This window comes from Pongo abelii, chromosome 12, assembly GCF_028885655.2.
Source record: "Pongo abelii isolate AG06213 chromosome 12, NHGRI_mPonAbe1-v2.0_pri, whole genome shotgun sequence".
NCBI lineage: Eukaryota > Metazoa > Chordata > Mammalia > Primates > Hominidae > Pongo > Pongo abelii.
Genome location: NC_071997.2, coordinates 92,040,634 through 92,059,246, shown reverse-complemented (window position 1 = coordinate 92,059,246; position 18,613 = coordinate 92,040,634). Strand labels below are relative to the sequence as shown.

General features: G+C 37.2%; 1 long non-coding RNA gene across 4 annotated transcripts in view; it reads left to right on the top strand.

Moving 5' to 3' along the window:
* The window catches only part of LOC112132016 (uncharacterized), a 44,316-nt gene that overhangs the window by 18,169 nt on the left and 7,534 nt on the right, over positions 1 to 18,613 (top strand). For 2 of the 4 annotated variants that reach the window (XR_008522448.2, XR_008522449.2), the window contains 3 exons: positions 936 to 1,005; positions 2,638 to 2,818; positions 8,172 to 8,278. This is a non-coding gene — a long non-coding RNA (uncharacterized LOC112132016). Of the gene's footprint in view, positions 1 to 935; positions 1,006 to 2,637; positions 2,819 to 8,171; positions 8,279 to 13,141; positions 13,530 to 18,613 lie in introns of those variants that run through there. The other 2 variants (XR_010136219.1, XR_008522447.1) reach the window with 2 other exon arrangements.

Here is an 18,613-nt window from a genome sequence, read left to right as displayed (position 1 = left end):
GCATAAGCCACCAAGCCCAGTCAACAGTAGGTTTTTAATATAATATTTATTTAAGTGAGTGAATGGATGGATGAATAAACCAGTTCTGATCAGAAGGATAAATGAAGATTTCATGGGGTAATTTCGTTGTTTTGAATAAGACTTCTAGGTCTTGAAGCAGGGGTAGGATTTAGACAGGTGCGGATCAAGTGACAAACACACATGCCCTGAATTCCTGAGTGAATGAATGGTAAAAGGGAATGCAGAAATTCCAGGTGGACATAAGAGTTTGAATAATAGCCAAGAAGCAACATGGTACAGAATCTGTTTGGCAATTGTGAACAGTTTACTCTTTGTCTGAAGCCTAGAATAATGGAAGGGAGTGGTAGAAAACCAAAGTGCCCGTGTAGCAAGCTCAGCACTTTGACTTTGGGTGTGTTAAATGAAGCGGTTATGACATTATCAAGATTGCTGTTTTCTATAAGATTTAATGTTCCTGGTTGATGAGATTTGATGATGACAGAATACTGGAGTAATCATAAAGTCACATGTTTGCAGAGACAAGTAGTCTGTTGAGTTCTCACTTGGTACTCTCTGGAAGAAAATACCTAACATTTTTGTTTTTCCTAAAGGGACGACTTACTTTCCAAGTTAGCTACTCAATCTAATATGAAACATATTAGAGGAGAAGGAGGAGGAAGAGAGATATAGTGGTGTGTAATCACTGGTCAGAATGAAGTGCTCAGGTTTCAGCTAGTTGTGCTTATATGATCACTTGCATTTTAAATTCTGCCCAAAGCATTGGAAACCAGAATCCTTGTAGTTACCATAAGACATAGCATCCAGGAGTCTCTTAAAACATTCTAATAGCCTTAAATAATAGAAACATTTGATTCATGTATTGTTGGTATTGTTAAAACATTTGATAATATGCATTATGTATTTTTGTATTTCAGATTAAATGATCAAGTCATTATTGTGAATTTGGATCTAAATGACCTGGCAGAAACCATGGAGATGATCTTGGTAAACTCACCTAATTTTTAAATCGCCTCACAGAGTTTAATTTTGCCCTTTTGTGTCATGGTAAATGAGAGGCTCTCTTGCTTCCACTTCATTCCAAACTCATGTCCCATGATCTGCAAGAAATGTTTTCTCTTTATTTGCAAGGATATTGCTCAAGCTTCTATTTATGAGCCCCTGAACAATAGAATAGACAGCCCCACTGAGACTCTTTTGCCTTTGTGTGGTACAAAGGCACCTCCCTCTAGGAGAAGACAAAAAGAATTTAAGTCTATAACTCATTTTAAAAAAATCAAAACAAAGCAAACAAAACAGAAAAACCCCAGCATTCAATTATTTCTGCTCTCTATTGGAACTGGAGATCCTCCTTTTTAACTGAATTAGCATATTCCTGAGCTCAGGAACTGCAGCTATTATGAAATTTATAATCTGTTTATAGTACCTAACATAGTATTCTTATTCTTAAATAAGTTCCTAAATAAATATTTGTGAAATGATATTTCCCTTAATTCATTCTTATTGTGCAGTTAATGAGATTGTCATTGGATATTGACTATAAAAATCAGTGCTGAAAGCCTTTACTAATTACTTATACTAACGTATCATTTAATGTTTATTCTAGCTTCCTATGCAGACAGCCTAGTTAGGTCTGATTATGTCCATGGGCCTATCTGTATAGAACACGCAGAGACATTAATGCTAAATAAAGTACAATGAAGAAAAGTAATTTTTTTTGCATGTTAGTTCTTTGTTTTGCATTTTGTTTCATTGAGTTGTAACAGAAAGAGCTTGAAGAGATGAGCTAAAATAAAGGTAGGCAATTCAAAGATATTTTGATTGGAATTGCTGGATAAGTGAGTGGAGGGAAAAATGCTGGAATACCTAAGCATTCTCTCTCAGTGGCCTAGATGAACCCCAGGGAACATTTTGTTCTTAGGGTGATTTAAAGGCACTGATAAATAAGAAGGCATCCTGTTAAGCTAGTTAAAGCTAGTTTGAATAAGATAGGTTAGTTTGGTACTAATTCAGGATAGTTGAGTAGCGATGGTGAGCCTGATAAGGCAGGGTAGCTCTCAGTACTCACTCAGCCATTGGTACCAAAGGAAAATAAAAGGCTGCAAAAATGCCATGTTATTAAACATGTTTTAGGATGTCTGGAAACTCATCACAGCCACCTAAACCCATAAACTATTAAACATGACATCTATGCTATTTATTAACACAGGAAAAAGGTACATTATTTTTAAATGCACAGACATTACATGGAGACATATGTTTTTCCAAACCAGTGCTTATCTTGAGAGAGTTTAGAACTGTCGACAAACTACTCTAATGAGGCTGTTTTCTGAGGGAAAGCAAGCTCAGTAAATCACTCTGCTTTTCTTTGGTCTTTTCATCCTGCATGTAAAATTTTAACCACATTTGACAGAGGAAGTGAATCTCTGGGCCAAAATACTCAACAAATGTCTTATCCACAGATAGAGGTAAATGGCAACTATAGCTCATCAGTGACAGCATTAGTCATTGTGATTTGTTTTTAACTTGTTATGGAGTGAAATAACACTGGTAAGTTCTGGAAGGTGTTTCATAGTGTTCCAAAGTGTGTCATCCCTGTGCTTATGCATTTGTATCAAGGATGTAAAGAGGAAAAACTCAAAGCAATGTGTTCTGATCAAGAAATGTCTGGAAATGGCAGCTACCTGATATGGAACAATCAAGAACTGAAGGTTTATTTTGAATGAGAGGTGTCGTCCAACTGCAAGACGGAGTGATTGAAGCTGAGAATAAATGGAAACACAATCAATAGTCACTCCAGGTATGCAGTTATTGAGAGCTGTCTTGAAAGTTTCACGTCTCTTCTCTTTTTGCAGCCGCGTTTACACTGCATCCACAGATTGCGATACTGTTTATGAAGGACAGAAAAAGTCCTTCTGTTTATTCTTATTCTTGTTCTTAATGAAAACTTCTGAGCTATTATGCTTTGAAATTACAATGATAAAGTGGCGCTTTGAGGATAAAAGATTCAATATATTACAATTGAGAATAAAAGATTCAATATATTACAATTGAGAATAAAAGATTCAATATATTACAATTGAGAATAAAAGAGTCAATATATTACAAAGCCAACTTGTATATTGGACGGGTAAGCATACCTCCTGGTTAAGTATTGTTTAATACACATTTCCTCTATGGTCAGTCATCAATGTTTATATTCATTGTTTTCTCTTTTCTGTAGTTGTATGGTTATGGGTAAAGTCATTGTATTCTTCCTGGTCCCTACCAATGTAGTTATTTTATTGATATAGACATTAGGAACTGCTCAATAAATATTTGTTGTAGGACAAACTATAATTGCAATGTGTCATATTTGGATAATACTTTACAGTTTGCAAAGCACTTTAGCATACCTTATTAAGTTAAACCACACGGTCACAATATGAACTGTCGAAACTGTGTGCTTTTTAAGTCTCCTTATAGTCATACCTCGTATGTCACACACAAATATCATAGACACAGAAAGACAGACAGACAAATAACTACATAAACAGTATTCCCCAAACTCATATTTTGTGCTTCATTTAGGATTTCTTACCAGTATAATTTTCATTTGGAAAACCTTCCCTCCTCTTTATGTTACAAAAAAGACCACTTGATGATTCAGAAATAGTTTTTTTTTTTTTTTCTTTTTCTGTTTTGGTTCCTATAACTATGTAAGACACTGATGAGGCCCATCACAACATGGAGTACAACCGTAAATAAGATGAAGTTCTTGACTTCCGGGAGATTAACATCCACTTATTTTCTTCACCCAATCCTCCCCAACTAGCAGTCTCACTAGACAATGCCATTTTTTAAGCACTTATTTTAGAATCCTGGGAGGCAAGCTGGAGCCTGGGAAGCCTTTACACTTGTTAGAACTCTTCTATGCTTAGATGTAAGGCTCTTTTTCATCTGGTTGCTTTTATAATGCAAAAAGCGAGGCAAATTATTCAGAGCACAATCAGTGAGTCCAGAGTATTGAAACACTCCTCTTAACAACGATGTCAAGTTACTTTATTTGTTCATGAAGCACTTGAAAAATGAGAAAGAACAGCAGGTCTTCAAGACAGAACAGAGAAAGAGTTGGCCTCAAGTGTTTTATTACCAAAAGAGGGTGTTAACATGCATAGAAATGTCAAATCACTACTAAAAAAAAAAAAAAATCAATGAATGACACATCCAGTTGCAGCTCACTCAACCCTGATTTAACAATCATTTGAGATCTCACAAGAGAATGATTCTGAAGAATAAAATGTATTTCAGTTTCACCCGCTGAGTATTAATGCATTTGAAACATTGGAGGGAAGACGTCAAAAGAAAATATCTTTACTACCACCTACATTCTCCCAAACATAAAAATATAATGTAGTTATATGAAAGTAAGTTCTATAGAACACTACTTTTATTAAAATGTGTGTAATCCTGTAGGCTTGAGAAGTGTCAGATATTGCCATAAGATAAACTGATAATATCACTGCTTGGTATTCATACAGCGTTTTTCTTTTCAGAACCCCGAAGCAATTTATGGGTCTAACTTAGTCTTCATTTGTAGACATTTGGAATCTTAGCCAGTGTGCTTTAACAAATCAAGAAACCTGGAAAGTGATCAGGTCTCACTGTAGGTGAAGTTTTTAGCAATTTGACTAACTTCAATTTCTTATTGTGAGCCTGAAAAACAACAGGGGAATGGTCCCTAAACCTACAGAAATGAGGCACCTGGGCAGTGTCTCCACGAAGTGTTGCTACATTGTCTAGGGACACCATTAAAAGCCCCAGCCCTGACATTTCTATATGCTATTGAATGCACTCAGTAACAAATTAAAGGGGATGACTTTAACTCAATCACTTCACTGAAAGGTCCAGTGACTTTTACTCAGAAATGGCAGAGGGTTTATTCCAAAGTGACATCTGGTGAAGAGACTGCATAAGACTCTCTGGCATTATAGAAATATTTTATTTAACAATATTCTATTGAAGCATTTATATTTCACATCAAGATTTTTGTTTTTGGGATCATATACCATACTAAAGTACAACGGAGTTCTTATGATATTAGGATTTATGCAAGATAAAGCACATTGTTGCCACAGGTGTCAGTAAATAAATAGTCCTAATCTGAGGCAGTAGTTCCCACTGCCAAGATATAGGAGGCAGAAGGGGGTTCCCACAGACTGTTTTCTCCAGATAAAAATACAGTGCAGTTTCTATTTAAGGGCAATTTTTAAAAATTCTCAGCAATTTGACCCAAAAGAAACATACCCTATCATTTTCTGAACAATTGAGCAGTGAATCTGCTTCTAATATTTTGAGATTATATTTGTATGCAGTATTAATTATGCTCACGCTCTGTCATGTCAATGGTGTTGTTGCAACTGCAGTTATTTTTTTTCTTTTGAGACAGGGTTTTTCTCTGTTGCCCAGGATGGAGTGCAGTGGCAAAATCACAGCAGCCTCAACCTGCCAGGCTTATGCGATTCTCTCATCTCAATCTCCCAGTAGCTGGGGCTACAGCCACATGCCACTATGCCTGGTTAATTAAAAAAAAAAAAAAATTGTAAAGACAGGGTGTCTCTAGGTTGCCCAGGCTTGCAGCTTTTTTAAAAATTGTTTTTTCACATGGTCTTAAGAAGAAATTGCTTGTGAAGATTCATGTATCACAGACTCAAATTACTTTTTAACAACATACAATATATACTTAATACATTGAAGGTAACTTTAAAAAAGTTGTTTTGGTTTGTGAAGCATTACTCCAAATGATTGTTAACAACTTGAATTCTATTAATACTGCTTTTATCATCTCTAGTAAGGAAATTCAAAGCATTACATCTCTCCTAATGCTCATTATTAAATAATATGTCAACATAAATATAATTGACCCTTACATTTGTAGGATGCTGTGTAGTTTGCAAAGTGATTTTACCACCAATAATTTTGCCTGACTTACTTCGCAACCCTGTGAGTTAGGCAGGGCTAGTAATTACTTACTAGTCTCCATGTGTATGAGGAGATTAAGGATCAAAAAGGCTAAAATGCCTGCTTAAAGCCAAATAGATAATAAGTATATAATTGAATACTAGGCCCCACAATGAAAATACTCTGCCTACTGTGGTATTAGGAAAATGACATACTACTCATGCAATTACTCTTATAAACTCTATCATTGTATCATAAAGGCTTTTGGATTTAATTCTATGACAACACCAAAGCATCATCCAAATTACTGTCTGAAATTTCTGTTGAACTAAATAGCAGTTAACTAAAATGATCCATTGACTAGGGTTGAGTATCCTCATGATCCAGTAAAGGGTATTCATTTTAATAAGATTTCATACGCATCAAAAAGAATTAATTTTGAGTTTATTTTAAATTCTGACCAAAGCAAGTTTTATTTTTCCACTTAAAAGCTGTTTCCTTCTTTTATTTTTCCTCCAGTCACCTATTGTAGCTTACCAGCCTTAGTAAGCTTATCATTGCACTCTACCTGCCTTTTTGCATCACTTTGATTAATGTAAAGGTAGTATATCCAGGTTTTTTTAAAGTATTATTATTACTTCTCTTGCTGCCTTCTTTTAAGATTATATCTATATCTATATCTATATTTTAATCAGAGATAGGGTGTTGCCGTTTCCTAGGCTGGAGTGCAGTGATGTGATCATAGCTCACTGCAGCCCTGAAATCCTGGGCCCAAACAATTCTCCCACCTCAGCCTCTCGAGTAACTAGGACCACAGGCATGTGCCACCATGCCCAGCTAATTTTTAATATTTTTTTTTTTTTCCAGAGAGAGTCTTGCTCTGTCGCCCAGGCTGGAGTGCAGTGGCATGATCTCGGCTCACTGTAAGCTCTGCCTCCTGGGTTCACACCATTCTCCTGCCTCAGCCTCCCAAGTAGCTGGGACTACAGGCGCCCACCACCACGCCTGGCTAATTTTATTTTTTTTTTTGTATTTTTTTAGTAGAGATGGGGTTTCACCGTGTTAGCCAGGATGGTCTTGATCTCCTGACTTTGTGATCTGCCCACCTCGGCCTCCCAAAGTGCTGGGATTACAGGTGTGAGCCAGAGCACCCGGCTTGGCTTTAACTTTTTAGTAGAGATGGGGTCTCACTATGTTGTCCAGGCTTGTTTCAAAGTCCTGGCTTAAAAGTGATCCCCTCCCTTGGCTTCCCAAAGTGTTGGGATTACAAGAGTGAGCCACCATGGCCGGCTGGTATATTCTCTGTATAGAATACTCATTGGGCTCTTTCCAATTTTAAATAAGTATAATTTATTAAGGAATCAGTTCTAAAGTGCAAGGATGTTGATCAACTCTGCTACAGGAGTTCTAAAGTACATGTTTTCCCTTTCTTAAATACTATTCTTCATCATGCAGGCTCTTTCCTCTTTGAATATCATTGATAAAAGCTGTCACTTGACTTAAAAAGAAGCTTGTTTTTCTCACTGTCCTCCTATGAGAAACTTCTGTCTGGTACCACTACTCAGATCTCTAAAGCTAAATGTTTCATGTCTCTACTCAGCTTCCTCATTGTCTTACCCTTTATTCCTATAAACCACCCTATGACTTTCCACAATTTTTATTTTCTGCTTAGAGTTTGCTTCTCACACTGCAGCCAAAGAACACTGCTTGCTACAGAAGAGTAAAAAAAAAAAAAAAAAAAAGTGTTATAATTGGTTGGTACTGTTACCCCATTTGAGTCATACCTTAAAATAACCAAACATTTTTGGAATCAAGCATTGTTTATTACAATACTATTATATTTTCTTCAAATTGCTATACATTGTTTACTGAGATATTATACATTTTGCTTGATTCCACATATTTTTCCTGGGCTGTGTTTATCCCCCCTTTTTTGGCCAAATGAATTACATGCACTTAAAAAGCTTCCTATGATCTATATTTGTGCCAGTGGTTCGCAAACCACATCAGACTCACCTAGGTTTGGGACTCATTCATTTAAATAACACATCACTCACCACCAGGCCTATTTATGACAGAAAGTGAAGTGCTGGTTGCCTAGGTAATTTCTCTAGATCAAGGACAAGTCATTTAGCCTTTTCTCCAGTCTAGAAATCTGTTTGCTCTGCTAATTGAACTACCCTAATAAAATCAACAATGTCTCTTATCTTCAGTGATGTAGGAAAGAAAGCCATTCCGAAGTGGCAGAGAAGCTGCTTTTTCCTCCTGCATGCTGCCTGCTAGTGTGGATCTTGGCATAACAGACACTACTTGGCAAAAGGTAAGTGTACCCAAGTAAAAACCATATTCTTGGTGAGTTCATTCATTCCTAATAAAGACTTAGGTCTCTTTTCCTGCAAATATTGTCACTAAGTGAGTGTGAAGAGGTGCCTTCTTACTTTTGGAAATCATGGGGGATGGGATCAGTGAGCAAGAGGTGAGAATGGGTGACTATCACCGCTCTTGTCGCTAAGGGCTAGACTGGTTCATCTCTGCCTCTTCTGTGCATGTAAATAAACACAGTTCCCTAGGAGCCTATGTTAGGTTCAGGGCCAAAAAATTAACATTTTTGGCCACAATTATATATACTCTTTATTAATTTTATATATATATATATATATATATATAAACTTTTTTATTTCTTAACATGTTAAAGGAAAGAAGATGAGAACTTATGGAAAAATAATTAAGTTGAAACATCCTTATTTTCTCTAATTCAGCCTGCTCTTCTTCCTCTGCTCCCATATCCGTAATTATCATAACCACTTACACAATCACTCAGGTTTGGAACCAATCTAACCAACTGGTCTCTGGGCCTTCTGCCTGGAGGTCCTCCTTGCTCCTTTTCACATTGTATCCAATGTGGTCTTTACTAAGCTTGGGTCTGATTTTATCTTTCTGCTGATTTAAATCATTCAGCTGCTTCCCACAGATTCACGGTTATGGTCATATTCCTGAGCAAGGTATACAAACCCCTTCAAGATTTGGCATTGCCTGCTTCTCTGGGTTTATCTTCCATCCTTGTGCCATAAACACCTTCCTCTCCACTCACATCAAAATGTTTGCCTCTTCCAGAACTTGTTGGAGACTTTAATGTTCTAATATTATCATACATTTCTGAAAGAAGGGTAAGGGTGCAACATTCCTCAAATATATTTAACTTTGGAACATTTTACAGTAGATGTTATATAGAACTAATGTTCTGAGAAACACACTTAGGTAAATGGCACTTAACATTATGGTATATATTGTAATGTGTATCATGCCATCAAGTGTCTTTCATTCTTTATTCATTTTTATTTTTATTTATTTTTTAAGATGCTATCTCACTCTGTCACCCAGGTTGGAGTACAATGGTGCGATCTTGGCTCACTGCAGCCTCTGCCTACCGGGTTCAAGCAATTCTCCCACCTCAGCCTCCCACCTCAGCCTCCTGAGTAGCTGGGATTACAGGAGCATGCCACCACGCCTGGCTACTTTTGCATTTTTAGTAGAAACGGGGTTTGGCCAGGGAACTCTTGACCTCAGGTGTTTAACCCAGTATTTCTCAAATTTATTTGACTGCATTTCTTTTTCTTCATGGAATACTTATTAAAATCTTGCAAAACTAGAGTTCACATAACATAAAGAAAATCTTGTTGGCTGGGCATGGTGGCCCATGCATGTAATTCCAGCACTTTGGGAGGCTGAGGTGGGAGTATGGCTTGAGACCAGGAGTTCAAAACCAGCCTAGGAAACATAGCAAGATCCCACTTATACATTAAAAAAGAAAAAAAAAAATTAGCAGGGCATGATGGTGTGCGCCTGTAGCCCCTGCTGCCCAGAAGGCTGAGGTTGGAGGATTGCTTGAGCTAGGAGGTTGAGGCTCCCGTGAGCTATGATCATGCGATTGCATTTCAGCATCTGAGACAGAGAGAGAACCTATCTCAAAAAAAAAAAAAAAAAAAAAAGAATGCCCCGGGCTCGACGCGGTAGCTCACGCCTGTAATCCCAGCACTTTGGGAAGCTGAGGCTGGTGGATCACGAGGTCAAGAGTTCAAGACCAGCCTGGCCAACATAGTGAAACCCCATCACTACTAAAAATACAAAAAACTAGCCACACATAGTGGTGGGTGCCTGTAATCCCAGCTACTCTGGAGGCTGAGGCAGGAGCATTGCTTGAACCCGGGAGGCAGAGGTTGCAGTGAGCAGAAATCACGCCGCTGCACTACAGCCTGGGTAACAGTGTGAGACTGTCTCAAAAAAAACACAAAAACCAGAATGCCCCATCTCACACTTAAGGTCTATCGCATACAAGATAGCTATCTGTTTTGTCTTGTCATTTAAACTTTTTTTAATTTAAATTTTATTTTATTTTATTATTTGAGATGAGGTCTCACTCTGTCGCCCAGGCTGGAGTACAGTGGCGTGACCTCGGCTCACTGCAACCTCCACCTCCCAATCTCGGGCAATCCTCCCACCTCAGCCTTCCAAGTAGCTGGGACCACAAGTGCGTGCCACCACATCTTGCTGATATCTTTGTATTTTTGGTGGAGACAGATTTTCACCATGTTGCCCAAGCTGGTCTTAAGCTCCTGAACTCAAGTGACCCACCTGCCTCGGACTCCCAAAGTGTTGGGATTGCAGGCATGAGCCACCGCACCTGGCCTAAACTTTTTAAATATACTCATTCACACAAAGTAGCTCACACAGAAAAGTATTGATGTTCTTTCAAAACCATCAGGAACATAGCTTTTATTTGAATGAACAGAAAATAGAAACTGATTGCTATTCTTTGAAAAGAGGACTCTGTTGTATACATACCATAGCCTTCTGTTAGCTATTCAGTAAAAGTCTTTGAGGTTTCTGCAATAAAGCAAAGTGATTTCCAAAAAAAAAAAATTGCCTCTGTCCTCATGGTCTCCATAGGTGTCATTCTTTCTACTTAAAATCTTACTTTTTTTTTCTCTACCCAGTTAATTTTCATCCTTCAAGATCTTTAAAAGGAATGTTCCCAACCTTTTAATGATAAAGATATATTTTTTTATCTGTACTTCCAAGGCATCCTCAGAAAATATCCTAGCACCTGTCATACAGGATTACATTCGCTGGGGCATGACTCTGTGTCTCTCACTAGATATAAACACTCTGTGAAGGTGAAAGAGTGTGTCATTTTGACTGTATATCCTCCAGAACCTACAAGTGGGCATGGGATGTAGAAAATGCTTTTTAAATTAAATAAAGAATTGTATGAGTCAATAAAACAAGTAGGTAAATGATGCAAAGAATTTGCATGAGGTTTGCTGGGAAGGCAGACTTACAAAGCACACCTTCTTAAGAACAATTGCTCATGGCTAAATAGCTCCTTTTACAATCTCACCACCAATCTTTCCATTCTGTGAAAACCACACTTTTCAGGTCCAGCCTGCTCTCCCAAGTACTCTAGGTGAGGCTTATCTCCCTCCGTAATAAACACCCATTCGATATCATGAATTCTTGCCTAACCAAGCTATCTCATTTCCATAAACCAATTAGCTCAACATTTCCATCTCTTCTGATATTTTTCCTAAGTAATTAGAAAATTCCATTCGTGTTCTTATAGCTAAACATAGAATTCATCAATATTACTTCTTTAATCTATAGGCAGCTCCATTGCTTCATTAGACTACAATATATGGGAGAAAGACTAAGGGCTGCTGAGTCAGAGACTTGAATGTGAACCCTGGCTTTTCCACTTTCTATCTGTGCCATGTAGGGTGTGTTACTTGTGTTATGTTTCTCTTTAGGCCACAGGTGCTCTTCCAGAAAGTTATGCATTATAATATCATCTATGTGTTGTTTTTATAATATGAGACAGTGAGATCTATAAAGCCTCTAATCTCCCCTAATAAAGAGTAAATTCTCTGTAGATAGTAGATCAATAGTAATTATGTGTATCAATATGAAGAATCTTTCAATTGATATTGGATATACCAAATTTCATTTGGTTTCATACTTCTAGATCATAGAGTTTTTGTAACTGTCTGAAGGGTTCACCTTGCCTGCTGCCTAGACAGAACTGATATATCCAAGGCAGGGGAACTGCAACGGAGAAAGAGTAATTCATGCAGAGCCAACTGTGTGGGACACCGGAGTTTTATTATTACTCAAATTAGTCTCCCTGAGCATTTGGGGATCAGAGATTTAAAAGATAATTTGGTGGGTAGGGGTTTGGGAAGTGGGGAGTGCTGATTGGTCAGGTTGGAGATGGAATCACAGGGGGTTGAAGTTAGGTTTTCTTAATGTCTTCTGTTCTTGGGTCAGATTACTGGTCTGGGTGGTGTGAGCTGATCCATGGAGTGCAGGGTCTGCAAAATATTTCAAGCACTGATCTTAGGTTTTACAATAGTGATGTTATCTCCAGGAGCAATTTAAGGAGGTTCAGACTCTTGGAGCCAGAGGTTGCATGACCCCTAAATTGTAATTTCTAATCTTGTAGCTAATTTGTTAGTCCTGCAAAGGCAGACTTGACCCCAGATAAGAAGGGGGTCTTTTTGGGAAAGGGCTGTTATCAATTTTGTTTCAGAGTCAAACCATGAACTGAATTCCTTCCCAAAGTTAGTTCGGCCTATGCCCAGGAATGAGCAAGGACAGCTTAAAGGTTAGAAGCAAGACAGAGTCAGTTAGGTCTGATTTCTTTCGGTCATAATTTCCTCAGTTATAATTTTGTGAAGGTGGTTTCATTTTCAATAAATAGAGTATATGAGACCCGAGTCTCTGAGTTGTGGTAGAAAGGTATCTTATTACAGTTATAATAGCATTACATAAACTTATGTTAATATGGAGTTCACTTAATTTTTTGACTGGAAAGGGTCTTATTGCTCTTCAAATAGAGATGGGGACATAAATGTGAAAGATGGCAAAAGAGTCAGGCCTGAGCCTCTGGCTAGACTGTATTTCCCTTTGCTCAGTTCCTTCATCCTTCCTTGCCATTATTTCCACGGTTCTGTAATCCCGTGTCTCAGTACTCCATGTTCTGAATTATTTTTGTTCATATCTGGCCCACATTATTATTCATTAGAGTCACTTCTTTCGTCCACTCAATTCAATATCTTATGGTTTTCTTGAAGAGTTAGTTGTGTGAATCTTTTCTCTCTTTCTCATTATTCCCCATTTGCCTCTCTAGATTCATCCTTCCTTTTCCTATACTTTGCTCAGCGGCCTGGAAGATTGACCTCAAAAGCAAAATCACCTGGATTTCCTTGCCGTTTGGCTTTCAAATGTGCTCAGCCAGTGAGAGGCTGGAAAGAAATTGACAGCTGGGAAAAGAGGAAGATTGGTGTACAAGATCCCTTCCACTCTCATCTCATTACCTGCCATGGTCCTAGCAGTGGCTGTTCTTATTATGGCCACAACTACTCTTGGACAGGCCCACATCCACAACTCCATCCTTCAACTAGGCTTCATTAACACTGTCCCTCGCCCTTATCTCTTTCTGTGTAGGGGTGATAAAAGTTTCCTGATATCAGAGTTCCTGAGTGCCTCATATATTCTTGTTGGTCCCTGAACCTTGCCCCAACATCAATAAAAAGTTCCTTCATTAAATAGCTTTCAGTTGAATCTTTCCTTCTGGGATCTGTCCAATTCGACTTTAGTATACTTTTCGTGCCAAGAAAATGATATTTTCTTGCCAGGATTTGGCTCAAAGGGCTCACAGTGGGTGAGGGGATGAGATTACTTATTAAGTGATAAAATAGAGATCCACAGAGGTTAACTTGCCTAAGATCACATGGTTGGTCAACTCATGGTTGATTCATTAAAATATTAAAACAGAATCAGTCAGGCAGTGGATGTAATAGATAAATAAAACACACACGTTAATAATTTATATTCTAGGCCAGGTGTGGTGGCTCACGACTGTAATCCCAGCACTTTGGGAGGCCAAGGTGGGTGGATCACCTGAGGTTGGGAGTTCAAGACCAGCCTAACAAACATGGAGAAACCCCATCTCTACTAAAAATACAAAATTAGCTGGGCTTGGTGGTGCAAGCCTGTAATCCCAGCTACTCAGGAGGCTGAGGCAGGAGAATCACTTGAACCCAGGAGGTGGAGGTTGCGGTGAGCCGAGATCGCACCATCGTACTCAGCCTGGGCAACAAGACTGAAACTCCATCTCAAAAAAAAAAAAAAAAAGATCTACACACACACACACACACACACACACACACACACATATATATATATTCTAGTATAAGAAGAAAGACACACACACACACATATATATATATTCTAGTATAAGGAGAAAGGTGTATAACCGATATTTAACATGTAGCAATAGTAAATACTCAATGCTAAAGCAACCCTGAATTTAATCTAGGCATTGTGGATGAAACCATGAGAGAGAAGGGGAAAAACATGATTATCTGAGTAGAATGAAAAGCATATGTTCAATCTGTCCTCCCTCATCATTTTTCTTACTACCGCTCTAATGTGTAAAGTCTAATCCAACCACTAGCTGTTTTCTTCCAGGCTGCTTGCAGTAACCTCCTATAAAGTAGTATATCATCTGTGCTTTTCATCATCTAATCCATTCTCTACACTGGGGTCAGAATGATCTTTAAAATGCAAATCTGAGACAAATTCTCTGCTTACAACTATTTTTTCACTCTCAATTTTCCCTAGGATAAAGAAAAACCATGGCTAACATGTTCTTACATAGACTTCCCGTTTCATGAACTTTATCTCTAGCTACTGACCTTCTCTTTTTTTTATGTTAACTTATATAATCTACTTTTAGTTCCTTGAAAAGTTATTCTTCTTTGACTCCAAGACCTTTGCACATTCTATTCCCTGTCTTTAATATTCATCTGAATGGCCTGTCTTTTATGTTGATGATTTATATCCATACTTCAAGCATTAGCTCAAAAATTACTTCCTTGAGAAAGCTGCCCATGAAAATTCCTAGACCAAATGTGGTCCCTGTTATATGCTGTCATGACACCCGACAGTTACTCTTTACAGTATTTATCTCAATTCTAATTAAGTTAAATGTGTTTGTTGTTCTTATGTTTTTCACTTCTTGAGAACTGGCATGATTTCCATCTCTTCACTACTTTAGCCTCAATGTTAGATCCAGTGCTGTATAGGCGGTAAGAGCTCAGTAAATAATTTTTGAAAGAATATGTGAATATAAGAAAACTCAGACTCTGAGAAATCATTTTGCATTAGGGGAAAGTGCAAGTCATTTGGAGTGATGAAACTGTGACGGGAGAAGACTGCAAAGGGCAAGTCTTGAAAGGGTCTTAAATGCACCATAGGAAATTTAGACTTTTGTACGTTGTGATAAACAGTCATTACCATTATCACTATTATTACTTTTAACAAACTTGGACTTGTTCAGATTTGTTGACTGGATGAAGAATAAGTTGATGCAGAAAGAAACTGTAATCAGACAGACCAATGAAAAGAAAATGAAATAATCTGGAAGTCAATATTAAGAGCATACACTAAAGTAGTGCTTCTCAAATTTGGTGCCTATCATAATCATTGGTTGAGGTCATAAAGCCCACAGAGGCCCAGCCTTCTCGAAGTAGGATAGATCCTGTGCCTTTTTATTTTTATCAAGTTCCTCGAGAAGTTCTGAAACCCATACAAGTTTGAGGACCCCTGAAGTAAAGTAAGGCGGTGAGATATACTCTTGATCTGGCTCAATAATAAAAATTAGAAGAGCACAACAGAGGGGTACATTTTAGCTATCAGGTTATTAGCTAATGTGGGGAGGTATAACTAGCCCTACAGCTTTATGACAGGCATGAAACTCACTTGTATCCTCCCCAGATTTTGGTGTCTGGACTCTGCAAAATCTATCTCAGTTTGCCATTGAAAGTTAAAGCCAGGCCGGGTGTGGTGGCTCACGCCTGTAATCCCAGCACTTTGGGAGGCCGCGACGGGCGGATCACGAGGCCAGGAGATCAAGACTATCCTGGCTAACACGGTGAAACCCGGTCTGTACTAAAAATACAAAAAATTAGCCTGGTGTGGTGGTGGGCGCCTGTAGTCCCAGCTACTTGGGAGGCTGAGGCAGGAGAATGTCGTGAACCTGGGATGCGGAGCTTGCAGTGAGCTGAGATCTCGCCACTGCACTCCAGCCTGGGCAACAGAGCAAGACTCGGTCTCAAAAAAAGAAAAGTTAAAGCCAGAATTCCTCCTGACATGATATGTAACAGATTATAAAAGAACTTGGATATTCTAATTCCCAGTGTGTCTATGATAATGTCTTAAAAATCACAAGTGAAAAATTTATGACATTTTAGAATATATATCGATATTTAGAATATCTATATATATTTAGAATATCTATGTATATATATTTAGAATAAATATGTGTATATATTTATATATGTGTTGTGTGTGTTTGTGTATATATATATACATATATATATTTCTACGTGCATTATTGCTGTATTGTCAACTTGATGTATCCATAAAAGAACACATGTGAAATTCACTGTGGTGTTTTTGAGTTTGCTAGGGTAAATATGCTCATTTGTTGCCAAATCTATTGTGATTCATGGAAGTTCAGCATTGCATCCAAACTCTGGATAATGTTAAATCTTGTGAAAGTCTCAACTGTGAAAGTGTTTACTTATTAACTGAATTTTAAAAGGTACCACCCACATGCTAGCATGGTGCTAATATTTGCTGATCTTTGGTACTACTAAATTTTTTTTATGTGCATTGCAGATTTAATATTAGTTTGATATCTGTTTAATGTCTGGTGAATGGTAACATTCCTTGCCATTTGGACTTTAATAGAAAATATAACAACTGGGCAATTTTCAGGAGCAGGAATCAGAAAAGGTCCAAATAATGCAGCGGTTCATTTTGTTATTATTCCTTAGTCTAATACTACCACAGAATATAATATATTCTAAATTTTTGAAATGTAAAGAAAATATTTCTTCATTTGTTGCAAATGAGAGACAACCTGTGATAGCAGAAATGACTTCAGTTCTGATTCAAATACTGCTAACCAACTCTGAGACCTTGGGCTAAGCACTTAACCTTATTTGAGTGTCAGTTTCTTCACCTTTAAAATGATGGGGATGACTAGCCTCTAAATATTACCACTTGTTCTACAATTCTGTGATTCTAGGTTCTACTGACTGAACATCTCTATAGATTTTAATAAAAATATGATTTAATTTGGGAACATCTGTTATAATCTGTAACATATTCTGCCAAGTCCTTGACCTTAATTTTACTATAGACATCAGATGTTCCTTCATAGACTCTGCCCTGCATTCTACCAAAGGAATATCAGTTATGCTTGTGTCTAGAGTAGTGTCAAGCTGACTGAAAGATATGCCGTATTTGTTAATATTATCATTAAATGATTTCTTAGGGTTTTAAATACCACCAATGATATAGTTCAGTGCTATTTTAGCATTAGAAATTACATAAGCATCCTTTTCATTTTTATTTTTATACTTATTGCAAAATACAAGTGTTCTTGTTAAAGGCATTATACTTTCTCTAAATGTGGATTAAAGAATAATTCTGTAACATACATATTAACATATTAATTGATTAAATATGCAGCTGGTTCATTTCCCCTAATAAATAAATATTTCCTTACTAATAACAGTAAACATTTCCATCATTTATCTAAAATTTGCTTCGTTGGATTAAACATTTAATTTTTATAATTTCTTACCTACAATAAAAGAGTTTGGGCTATAAAAATAATAAAGTTTCCCCAATTTTAACTTACTAGAATGGAGATACGTATGTATCTCCTTGGTTTATAGTAAATCTGTCAAGAAATAAATATATACATATTTCTATTTTATATATTATGATATATAGAATTATATATCATATATATAGAATTATATATCATATATATAGAATTTTTGCAATCTATGATTTTACTATTTGTGAAGAATATAGCTTATTAAAAGAAAAAGTGTATCCTTCTATGGTTAATTACTAAGCAAAGGCAAATCTTTGACTCCAAAAGGAAGAATGGATAATAAACAAACACATAATTCATTAGACTCAGCACACTTCAGTGCTTTGCCTCTCTGAGTCTAAGTTTCCCAATATGCAGATGCTGGTGGGGAAAGGGCAGGGTAGTGATCACCTTGAGAGATATAGTGGATTATTTGAGATAACGGTAGAACAGCTCTTGCCCCATAGTTATTTGTTAGTGGACAATAACCACTATTTAATGATTAATTTAATATGCAGACTAAAGCTACAAATAAGAAGATTCCCTGGGCTCATGCTGTTTTATGACTGCACGTGAGGAACATACTTATTTTATGTTGCCTCAGGCTCTTTCCTTTAGTTAGTCTGACAAATGTCAATAAGCACATTGGGCTTCTTACCACTGTCTTCCTTAGTTTAGTTCTGTTCCTGATCCTGTACTGTTGGTCAGAATTGGCCAGATATTTACAGAATTTGAGGATCAAGTGTTGATTTTTTTCTCCCAATATAATTTAGTCTTTTAAAATTAGCTTTTCATTTAGCCTTTTAAATAGCCTTGTCCCTTTTTTCCCTGGAATCCATTGACTACTCCATAAAGAAAAATTCAGTATCATCAAACATGTATCCTTATGAGAAATAAATAATTTTAGTATTTTGCAAAAGAAAT